This window comes from Manis javanica, chromosome 4, assembly GCF_040802235.1.
Source record: "Manis javanica isolate MJ-LG chromosome 4, MJ_LKY, whole genome shotgun sequence".
In the NCBI taxonomy this organism is placed as follows: Eukaryota; Metazoa; Chordata; class Mammalia; order Pholidota; family Manidae; genus Manis; species Manis javanica.
The window spans coordinates 115822602-115835169 of NC_133159.1; positions in this window are offsets into that span (position 1 = coordinate 115822602).

Genomic DNA, 12568 nt, shown 5'->3' on the forward strand with positions numbered 1-12568 from the left:
CGGACTCCACCACACCGTAGCCCTCAAGGTACTTGGAAGGAATCCATGAGATTTCCTGGAGCCAGGTTTGGAGAGACTATTCCTGAACCTGTGCTTACAGAAAGGCTGGCAAAAAGCCCCACATGGAATCTTCATTTCTGAAAATATGTCAGTTTTTAGCAACAAGTAATTCTGTTTGTCTCAGGGTAAAGGAGCTTTGGAGCCTAGTATATGCTCCCAAGTAGTGTCCTTAGTAGCAAAAACTTTTCCTAGCCAATATTCTATTAAAATGTGTGCATGAATATAAATGAGATCTCATTCTGCCTGGATATAAAATGTTTGGCCTAAAATATATTTGGGAGTTCACTGATTCCCCAATGTTTGAAAACACCTTCAAGCTGCCGAGGGACCAAGGACCCAGTCAAAGCTCTCCCTTCCTCCCTTTCTCCCTCAACATTTTGGCTGAGCACTGAAGTCTCCAGGCTGTTTGGGAGACTCCACCAGCCTGGTGAAGAAACAGGGAACTGGGGAATGGCCAGGGAGGGCAACCCAACACCCAGGTGAAGCTGGCTGTGGTCCAGTGCGAAGGTTAGCAAGTCTCCTCATAGTGCAATGACAGAGCTGGACTAAACTGATAGAGAGAGCTATTTCAGTTCCGTAGAGATGGACCAGAAAATATCCAACAATCTTGTGCTCGAAAAACTGCTGAACTTCAGGTAGCAACGGTGAGCACTTCCGACATTCTTGCCTGGGGCTCCTCCGAGCATTCCCACATCAGTCAGCACAGAGGCTCTGCGGCCAGGCTGTGAGTGCTGGGAACTGGGCTGCTGTTAGGCCAAAAGGGACTGCCTGCACTGGGAGTGTTGGTGACACTCTTGCCTTCTCACCATGTACAGATGAACATCAGTACAACTAATGGCTGACTTCTCATCTAAAGCAATAGCCAGAGGCAGCTGGGAAGACCTATTAGACATGCTCAAAGAAAACCTGTTAACCAAGAATTCTATATACAATGAAATTAACCTTCGAAAGTGAAGGTGAAATAAAGACATTCTCAGATTAAGAGAATGAGAAAATTCATTGATCACAGATCTGACTTATAAGAAATAAACACTAAAGAAACTTCACAGGCTAAAGGGAAATGGATGCCAGATGGTAATTCAAATTCACAGGGGAAATGAAAAAACACCAGAAATGATAAATATGTGGTTCATGTGAGAGACTCTATACACATATTTGTCTCGTGTCTTAACTTTTTTTTTTTTTGAGAGGGCATCTCTCATATTTATTGATCAAATGGTTGTTAACAACAATAAAATTCAGTATAGGGGGGTCAATGCTCAATGTACAATCATTAATCCATCTCAAGTCTAATTCTCGTCAGTCTCCAATCTTCTGAAGCATAACGAACAAGTTCTTACATGGTGAACGAATTCTTACATAGTGAATAAATTCTTACATGGTGAACAGTACAAGGGCATTCATCACAGAAACTTTCGGTTTTGATCACGCATTATGACCTATAAACAATCAGGTCAAATATGAATATTCGTTTGATTTTTGTACTTGATTTATATGTTGATCCCACATTTCTCCCTTTATTATTATTATTATTTTTATTTTTAATAAAATGCTGAAGTGGTAGGTAGATGCAAGATAAAGGTAGAAAACATAGTTTAGTGCTATAAGAGGGCAAATGTAGATGATCAGATGATCAGGTGTGTGCCTATGGACTAAGTATTAATCCAGGCTAGACAAGGGCAGCAAAACATCCACGGATGCAGAAGATTTCTCTCAAAGCAGGGGGGTGAGGTTCTGAGCCTCACCTCTGTTGATCCCCAAATTCTCACCTGATGGCCTCCCTGCGACTGTGCCTGTCTTAGGTTGTTCCTCCCTTGAGGAATCTTACCCGTCTCTGGCTAACCAGTCATCTTCCGGGGCCATACAGGGAGATGTAAAGTTGGTAAGTGAGAGAGAAGCCATATTGTTTGAAAAGGTTAGCTTTTTACTTCTTTGCAGATTTATGCCCTGTGGCTTCTATGCCCAGCACTTGTCTCGAGGTATCTTTACCACCTGGAGGAATTATGATGCTCGGTAAATTCAATATGAGGCACGAATTCTATTTAAGGGTTGTAATTAGGAAGAAAGAAGAAAAGCTATAGATGTAGCATATGGAAGGAAACATGGGAGGATTGATTATTTCTTTGCATATCTTCTTGTAGAGTACCTTAAGTATGTATAGGTTTTAAACTACTAATTTGCACACACATATTAACATAATAGGAATACGGTGACATAAACAAAGCAAATCTATAATTACCATCCATCTCCAGTGAAGCCAAGAAAACCATTTAGGCACCCTAGGCATTTGTTAAAATTTGTCTATGATATGATGGATATTGTCCAACTGTACTTGAACAGTCTGAGAGAAATCAGACAAATTAAAGCAGCCCATTTCTGGGATCTGTTCACATCCCATATGTTCTTTTAACCATAGATAGTCTATAGTCATAAGATTTTGGAGTGCTACACCTTGCACCCCTCCCAACTCCTGGTTGAGTTCCAACAGTACAGATCTGGTCAAATTCATTGTCTCACTGTATGCACATGCCAGCCTAGACATCTCCCTCCTCATTCCTATGGCAAGTCCAGGAGACAGTGGGCTGGATGCAGCCACAACCGCAGCATCGTCCGGATCCCTGTGGAGGCTTTTTGATGATCATCCCCTGGCACGAGTCCTCCAGAGAGTGCTGATGCCGGAAGCTCCTCCTCATATCGTATCTTAGTTCATTTTCTGGGTATCCAAGCTAGGCCTTGATCTTCTGCATAGAAACAAACAGACCCTTTGCCCACACTTTGACATGCCCTCTATACCACTGTGCAGAACTCATTGGAGGTCAGCACACAGGAACTGCTTTTTTTTTTTTTTTAATTAAGAGAAAGGAATATTATCAGAAAAGAGTACCTCCATAGCTGATCATCTGACACCCTTTAAGTGATCAACATTAAGGATATTTAAAACATGCGTTGATCTTTGATTTACCAATAGTTTTATCCTATCAAGGAGTACTCCCCCTTTTCTTTCTTTCTTTCTTTCTTTTTTTTAAAATTTTTAATCTACACTTACATGAAGAATACTATGTTTACTATGCTCTCCCCTATATCAGGTACCCCCTAACAACCACATTACAGTTACTGTCCATCAGCTTAGCAAAATGTTGTAGAGTCACTACTTGTCCTCTCTGTGTTGTGCAGCCCACCCTCCCCTTTCTCCCTCCCCCCCATGCATGCTAATCTTAATACGCCCCTTCTTCTTCACCCCCCCTTATCCCTCCCTGCCCACCCATCCTCCCCAGTTACTTTCCCTTTGGTACCTGTTAGTCCATTTTTGGGTTCTGTAATTCCGCTGCTGTTTTGTTCCTTCAGTTTTTCCTTTGTTCCTATACTGCTCAGATGAGTGAAATCATTTGGTATTTCTCTTTCTCCGCTTGGCTTATTTCACTGAGCATAATACTCTCCAGCTCCATCCATGTTGCTGCAAATGGTTGGATTTTTCCACTTCTTATGGCTGAGTAGTATTCCATTGTGTATATGTACCACATCTTCTTTATCCATTCATCTACCGATGGACATTTAGGTTGCTTCCAATTCTTGGCTATTGCAAATAGTGCTGTGATAAACATAGGGGTACATCTGTCTTTCTCAAACTTGATTGCTGCATTCTTAGGGTAAATTCCTAGGAGTGGAATTCCTGGGTCAAATGGTAGGTCTGTTTTGAGCATTTTGATGAAGCTCCATACTGCTTTCCACAATGGTTGAACTAATTTACATTCCCACCAGCAGTGTAGGAGGGTTCCCCTTTCTCCACAGCCTTGCCAACATTTGTTGTTGTTTGTCTTTTGGATGGCAGCTATCCTTACTGGTGTGAGGTGATACCTCATTGTAGTTTTAATTTGCATTTCTCTGATAATTAGCGATGTGGAGCATCTTTTCATGTGTCTGTTGGCCATCTGTATTTCTTTTTTAGAGAACTGTCTGTTCAGTTCCTCTGCCCATTTTTTAATTGGGTTATTTGTTTTTTGTTTGTTGAGGTGTGTGAGCTCTTTATATATTCTGGATGTCAAGCCTTTATCAGATCTGTCATTTTCAAATATATTCTCCCATACTGTAGGGTTCCTTTTTGTTCTATTGATGGTGTCTTTCGCTGTACAGAAGCTTTTCAGCTTAATGTAGTCCCACTTGCTCATTTTTGCTGTTGTTTTCCTTGCCCGGGGAGATATGTTCAAGAAGAGGTCACTCATGTTTATGTCTAAGAGGTTTTTGCCTATGTTTTTTTCCAAGAGTTTAATGGTTTCATGACTTACATTCAGGTCTTTGATCCATTTTGAGTTTACCTTTGTATATGGGGTAGACAATGGTCCAGTTTCATTCTCCTACATGTAGCTGTCCAGTTTTGCCAGCACCATCTGTTGAAGAGACTATCATTTCACCATTGTATGTCCATGGCTCCTTTATCAAATATTAATTGACCATATATGTTTGGGTTAATATCTGGAGTCTCTAATCTGTTCCACTGGTCTGTGGCTCTGTTCTTGTGCCAGTACCAAATTGTCTTGATTACTATGGCTTTGTAGTAGAGCTTGAAGTTGGGGAGTGAGATCCCCCCTACTTTATTCTTCTTTTTCAGGATTGCTTTGGCTATTCGGGGTCTTTGGTGTTTCCATATGAATTTTTGAATTATTTGTTCCAATTCAGTGAAGAATGTTGCTGGTAATTTGGGAGGGATTGCATCAAATCTGTATATTGCTTTGGGCAGAATGGCCATTTTGACGATATTAATTCTTCCTAGCTATGAGCATGGGATGAGTTTCCATTTATTAGTGTCCCCTTTAATTTCTCTTAAGAGTGACTTGTAGTTTTCAGAGTATAAGTCTTTCACTTCTTTGGTTAGGTTTATTCCTAGGTATTTTATTCTTTTTGATGCAATGGTGAATGGAATTGTTTTCCTGATTTCTCTTACTATTGATTCATTGTTAGTGTATAGGAAAGCTACAGATTTCTGTGTGTTAATTTTGTATCCTGCAACTTTGCTGTATTCCAATATCAGTTCTAGTAGTTTTGGAGTGGAGTCTTTAGGGTTTTTTATATACAGTATCATATCATATGCAAATAGTGACAGTTTAACTTCTTCTTTACCAATCTGGATTCCTTGTATTTCTTTGTTTTGTCTGATTGCCATGGCTAGGACCTCCAGTACGATGTTAAATAACAGGGGGGAGAGTGGGCATCCCTGTCTGGTTCCCGATCTCAGAGGAAATGCTTTCAGCTTCTCGCTGTTCAGTATAATGTTGGCTGTGGGTTTATCATATATGGCCTTTATTATGTTGAGGTACTTGCCCTCTATTCCCATTTTGCTGAGAGTTTTTATCATGAATGGATGTTGAATTTTGTCAAATGCTTTTTCAGCATCTATGGAGATGATCATGTGGTTTTTGTCTTTCTTTTTGTTGATGTGGTTGATGATGTTGATGGATTTTCGAATGTTGTACCATCCTTGCATCCCTGGGATGAACCCCACTTGGTCATGGTGTATGATCCTTTTGATATACTGTTGAATTCTGTTTGCTAATATTTTATTGAGTATTTTTGCATCTACATTCATCAGGGATATTGGTCTGTAATTTTCTTTTTTGGTGGGGTCTTTGCCTGGTTTTGGTATTAGGGTGATGTTGGCCTCATAGAATGAGTTTGGGAGTATTCCCTCTTCTTCTATTTTGTGGAACACTTTAAGGAGAATGGGTATTATGTCTTCTCTGTGTGTCTGATAAAATTCCGAGGTAAATCCGTCCAGCCCCGGGGTTTTGTTCTTGGGTAGTTTTTTGATTACCGTTTCAATTTCTTTGCTCGTAATTGGTTTGTTTAACTTTTGTGTTTCTTCCTTGGTCAGTCTTGGGAGGTTGTATTTTTCTAGGAAGTTGTCCATTTCTTCTAGGTTTTCCAGCTTGTTGGCATATAGGTTTTCATAGTAGTCTTTAATAATTCTTTGTATTTCTGTGGAGTCTGTCGTGATTTTTCCATTCTCATTTCTGATTATGTTGATTTGGGTTGATTCTCTTTTTCTCTTAATAAGTTGGGCTAGAGGCTTATCTATTTTGTTTATTTTCTCAAAGAACCAGCTCTTGGTTTCATTGATTTTTGCTATTGTTTTATTCTTCTCAATTTTGTTTATTTCTTCTCTGATCTTTATTATGTCCCTCCTTCTGCTGAATTTAGGCCTCATTTGTTCTTCTTTTTCCAGTTTTGATAATTGCGATGTTAGACTATTCATTTGGGATTGTTCTTCCTTCTTCAAGTGTGCCTGGATTGCTATATACTTTCCTCTTAAGACTGCTTTCGCTGCGTCCCACAGAAGTTGGGGCTTAGTGTTGTTGTTGTCATTTGTTTCTATATATTCCTTGATCTCTATTTTGATTTGTTCATTGATCCATTGATTATTTAGTAGCATGTTGTTAAGCCTCCATGCGTTTGTGAGCCTTTTTGTTTTCTTTGTAGAATTTATTTCTACTTTTATACCTTTGTGGTCTGAAAAATTGGTTGGTAGAATTTCAATATTTTGGAGTTTACTGAGGCTCTTTTTGTGAGCTAGTATGTGGTCTATTCTGGAGAATGTTCCATGTGCACTTGAGAAGAATGTATATCCTGTTGCTTTTGGATGTAGAGTTCTAGAGATGTCTATTAGGTCCATCTGTTCTAGTGTGTTGTTCAGTGCCTGTGTGTCCTTACTTATTTTCTGCCCGGTGGATCTATCCTTCGGGGTGAGTGGTGTGTTGAAGTCTCCTAAAATGAATGCATTGCAGTCTATTTCCTTCTTTAGTTCTGTTAGTATTTGCTTCACATATGCTGGTGCTCCTGTCTTGGGTGCATATATATTTAGAATGGTTATATCCTCTTGTTGGACTGAGCCCTTTATCATTATGTAGTATCCCTCTTTATCTCTTGTTACTTTCTTTGTTTTGAAGTCTATTTTGTCTGATATTAGTACTGCAACCCCTGCTTTCTTCTCACTGTTGTTTGCCTGAAATATGTTTTTCCATCCCTTGACTTTTAGTCTATGCTTATCTTTGGGTTTAAGGTGAGTTTCTTGTAAGCAGCATATAGATGGGTCTTGCTTTTTTATCCATTCTATTACTCTGTGTCTTTTGATTGGTGCATTAAGTCCATTTACATTTAGGATGACTATTGAGAGATATGTACTTATTGCCATTGCAGGCTTTAGATTTGTGGTTACCAAAGGTTCAAGGTTAGCTTCTTTAGTATCTTACTGCCTAACTTAGCTCGCTTATTGAGCTGTTATATACACTGTCTGGAGATTCTTTTCTTCTCTCCCTTCTTATTCCTCCTCCTCCATTCTTCATATGTTGTGTGTTTTGTTCTGTGCTCTTTTTAGGGGTGCTCCCATCTAGAGCAGTCCCTGTAGGATGCCCTGTAGAGGTGGTTTGTGCGAAGCAAATTCCCTCAGCTTTTGCTTGTCTGGGAATTGTTTAATCCCGCCATCATATTTAAATGATAGTCGTGCTGGATACAGTATCTTTGGTTCAAGGCCCTTCTGTTTCATTGCATTAAGTATATCATGCCATTCTCTTCTGGCCTGTAGAGTTTCTGTTGAGAAGTCTGATGTTAGCCTGATGGGTTTTCCTTAATAGGTGACCTTTTTCTCTCTAGCTGCCTTTAAAACTCTTTCCTTGTCCTTGATCCTTGCCATTTTAATTACTACGTGTCTTGGTGTTGTCCTCCTTGGATCCTTTCTGTTGGGGGTTCTGTGTAATTCCATGGTCTGTTCGATTATTTCCTCCCCCAGTTTGGGGAAGTTTTCAGCAATTATTTCTTCAAAGAGACTTTTTATCCCTTTTCCTCTTTCTTCTTCTTCTGGTATTCCTATAATATGAATATTATTCCTTTTGGCTTGGTCACATAGTTCTCTTAGTGTTGTTTCATTCCTGGAGATCCTTTTATCTGTCTCTATGTCAGCTTCTATACGTTTCTGTTCTCTGGCTTCTATTCCTTCAATGGCCTCTTGCATCTTATCCATTCTGCTTATAAATCCTTCCAGGGATTGTTTCACTTCTGTGATCTCCTTCCTGACATCTGTGATCTCCCTCCAGACTTCATCCCACTGCTCTTGCATTTTTCTCTGCATCTCATCCCATTGCTCTTGCATTTTTCTCTGCATCTCTGTCAGCATGTTCATGATTTTTATTTTGAATTTTTCAGGAGGACTGGTTAGGTCTGTCTCCTTCTAAGGTGTTGTCTCTGTGATCTTTGTCTGCCTGTAGTTTTTGTCTTTTCATGGTGATAAAGATAGTTTGCAGCGCTGGTACAAGTGACCGCTGGAAGAGCTTCCCTTCTTGTTGGTTTGTGGCCTTCCTCTCCCCCTTCGCAAGGCACTGGGTTCTTGCAGGTGTGGATGTGGTCTCGATGTTGTCCTGTGTCCTGTGGTCTCTATTTTAGGAAGATTTTTCTTTGTTATATTTTCATAGCTCTATGTGTTTTTGGGAGGAGATTTCCACTGCTCTACTCACACCGCCATCTTGGCTCCCCCTGTCTTAACTTTTTTAAAAGAGAAATTTTATATTTCAGTAATTTTAATACTGTTGGGTATACATATATATGGATGGATGGATAGATGGATAAATAGATATATAGTTAGATAGATGATAGGTAGGTAGGTGGATAGATAGATAGATAGATAACATGCATGACAATGGTCATACAATGGAGGAGGGTTCATTGGAGCAATATTGGAGCAGTTCCCAGGGACAAGAAGATTGTAATAAGTTAAGATGCATATTATAATCCCTGGAGTAACCACTAAGAAAAAATATTTCTTTAAATACAGTAAAAATGTCAAAGGAATTAAAATAGTACAGTATAAATACAGAGACATACCATGTCCACAGCAAGGAGTGAACACTCTTCTTTGCCCAGGGCTACTTGTGGTACCATTTACAAATGCCTTGAGACTTGGTAAACTATACTGATCCTCCCAAACCAGACTGGGTGACTTGAGCTTTAGCCTCTTGGCAGGGGAAGAAGCTGACCATTGTAGATCATGGGACTGTCAGAATAATGCCAAAGGGTTACAAAACCATGTCTCCCTCTTAGAATGTAACACTCTCCCACCAGATCACAACTTAACATCTAGAAGTGCAGAGAAAAACTATTTTTGGTACCTGCTCAAACTTGATAAAACATAAGACAGCCATGGACACTGTGAACTATCAGTCATTCTTCTGTCTTTGCTGTGAAGAACTGAAAACATCATTAAATGTTAGAGAGAAACTCAAAACAAAGATAAATGCTATAGCTCATTTGGCAGAGAGACCTAATCACTCTCATGTCAGATTATGTTCTGCTTCAGCATTGAGATTGAGGGACATTATAATTAGGAGGATAGTAGTGGACTATTTCAATGTCCCCCTCCAGTGCTAGACTCTTAGTGGATATATGTGATGAAAACAACAGCTTAACAAGATCGTTCAAGTGGTGGGGGTCTAGGAAAAATTAGAACCAGGAGAAATTGGAGAGATGAGTTAAAAGAAGCTGATGCAATTGGTGCTGCTAACAATGGAAATAGAAGGGTTCAGATTGGAAACATTCTGTAGCAGAAATTGGGAAAACATAGTTACTAACTGAATATGGTTGATGTGAGTCAATTATGAGTAAAATGAAGAACCATCGTCAATTAGAAGAATGGGGGAGACTCAGTAATACCATCTGAGGAATCAAGAAAGCAGCCAGTGTGTACAAGGGATGGAGCTGTTGATCATGAGCTCGGATCTTCACACCTGGATCTGGATATGACCACAGGACATGAAAGAAAAATTCAACAGGCAGCTGTAAATGCAGACGTGAAGTCTGGAGGGACATTACAGCTGAAGACGTAAGGTACACTTAGGAAGCAGTAACAGAAGCCTTGGGAATGTGGGGGCAATCTGTGCAAGAAGGCTGAAAGAGAAAAGCAGAAGGCAGAGGCAGAGAGCCTGGGGGATGCCCCTGGTGATGAAGCAGCAGCAGAAAAAGGAGCCAGAAAACACAAGCAGGGAGTGCTGTGCTTGCTCAGTAACATTCTGGAAGAGCAATGATGAGCTGGTTTTCCCCAGAAGGAGCCAACACAAGCATAGCCTTTGAATACAAAAGCAGGAGCCATTCTTCCTTCCTCCCTTCTTATTTTCTTTTCCCACCCAGTGCAAGGAGATGAGGGTAGATGAGGCCCAGTCTCCACCCTTGAGCAGCTCACAGCCTAGTGGAAGCAGGGTTTCCTCTGCATTCCTTCCTTGAATGTCACACTTTTCCCAGGAGCTGGTACAGTGACTATGAAGACAGGAGGCAAGACTGTCTACATGATTAACCAAAGAGCATTCATTGGATCCTTATTTTGGGCCACACACACTAAGAGGGCAACAGAAAAACTGGAAAGCAAGACTTCTGCTGTCAAGGAGATTGCAGTCTTTGAGGATCAGCAAGACCAACTCAAGTCAAATGATTGGAGATCATGTAGACTCTAAACTGGTGATGCCGAGTATGTAGGGGCTGCAAGAACAGAAGTCACTGGAGCTAAGATGTGACATTGTCATAGGGAAGGGTCTTGAGTGAAGGGAGAGCGGGCTACAGGAAGGGTAAGGAAGGGCATTGCAATAGGAGAGACAGCATGACCAAGGGTGCAGGCACAGAGAGAGGCCACAGAAGAGCTGGCCTTCATGCAGCAGCATGTTGTAGAGCACAGTGTGGAGTCAGAGCATCCAGAAATGTTGCAATTTGGAGGTGGGTGAACTGAGTGATGCCCTCCATGGCAGCATGATGCCAACAGGCAGAGGGAAGATTGTTCTCCAGCAGAACCAAAAGTGAATGAACAAGAGCTAAGGGACTGGTCGCTATTACCCAGTTCTGGGTAGTGATGCTCCCCGCTTCCTGCCCACTCCACTTCCTGGCACCTTGTCCCGATCCATGCCAGAGAGGCACTTTCTGTACAGCATGTTCTGATCTCTCAGGGATGGAGGGTGTCTCCCACCCCCTCACATATGTACTGAGTTGGCATGAGCACTGGCTCATTGGCTGAGTGCCCTGGCTCCGTCCCCAGTGTTGGGGGTACCAGTGAAGGCAGAGGGATAGAGAAGTCTTCTATGGCTCAGCATGCTCTTTGCCAAGAGAGATGGGAAGCCACAGTCCTCTGATACACTGGTCCAAAGCCAGAGCCTGCCCCTTCTTGGAGGCCCCAAACCGAGAGGATGGAGGACTGATGCGAGAGGCGCCCTCCCCCCTCATTCTGAGAATGGTACCACTGTTCCCCTGTGTGTTGACTTCTTGCTGTGCCTCAAGTCTGCCAAGCTCCAGTGCATGCTTGTCTCCCTTCCCCATATCTCCACTCCCTTCTGCCCACTCCCTCACCCACACCTGCATCTCCCCCCCACACACCTGTGCTATTGGTAATCTTGCCCCCAGAGCCAGCCCAGCTCGCTCTCCTCATCTGTCTCTCATCTTTTCTTCCATTCCTTCCCCCTCCCTTTTTCCCAGGGCTGGCATTGAACAACACTCCCTTCTCTCTCTTCAGATTTTGGAATCTCAAGGGAAGGAGGGAGAGAAGGGGCATAATGTGCTAAGTATTTTGCCTACATTCTTCCCTCTAGAGGCTCCAATATGGCTACAGGAGCTTTGGAGGAAGGAACTGCAATGAGAAACTGGCTTTTAGCTCCTAGTGGCTTGCAGGGTGCAGGTCTTGGATAGGCCCAAGTGGAAGGGACGATGTGAGAGGTGAAATGACATCACAGACAGTGTGCGTGGAGTCTCACAGGAGCTGGTCCTGGACCCACTTCTATGGGCATGCGAACAAGACCCGTCACTCCTCGTTCAAAGTCAGGTTTTTCTGAGCGTGAGGGCTGGGTTTGCCTAAAGCCACCAGGGAGTAGACAGAACCTTCACACTGCTGTAGATGCTTTTATGACTCCCCTCAGCTCCAGCAGGCTTACACTTCCACCAGACAGACTGTGCAGGAAGGAGTTTGCCCTGCCAGGAAGAGCAAACTGCCAGCGTGCCAGCGGCACCTGAAGCAGCACCTGCCCCCAGCGTAAGGGAAACAGAGTCACCCTCACTGCCTGTGTCCTTGCACAGGGTCCAGGAAAGCAGGATGGGGATGATAGAACCTGGACCCTTTCCTCCTGGGTCCTCACTAATGCCATGCACCCCTCCCTTCTTTTGCAGAGAAGCCACGGATGAACAACATCCTGATGTCAGCCACCGAGCCCTGTGACCTATCCTTCTACCGCTCCTTCCAGAACTTGGCCCACCTGCCCCCGTCCTATGAGTCTGCAGTGAAGAGCCACCCCAGCAAGTACTCCTCCCTAAAAAGGCTAAGTAAGTGGGGTTTTCCCTGCATTGGGGTCTACCTCAGTGCCCCGCAGTACCCCCTGTGCTGCACTGCCTTGCCGTCCACCTGAGGGAACCAGTGGAGCCCTAAGAACAGAGATGTAGCCTGGAAGGCGAGCATAGGCAAGCCCCTTGCTGGTGTCCTGGATGGCGTGAGTCTATTCTCCCC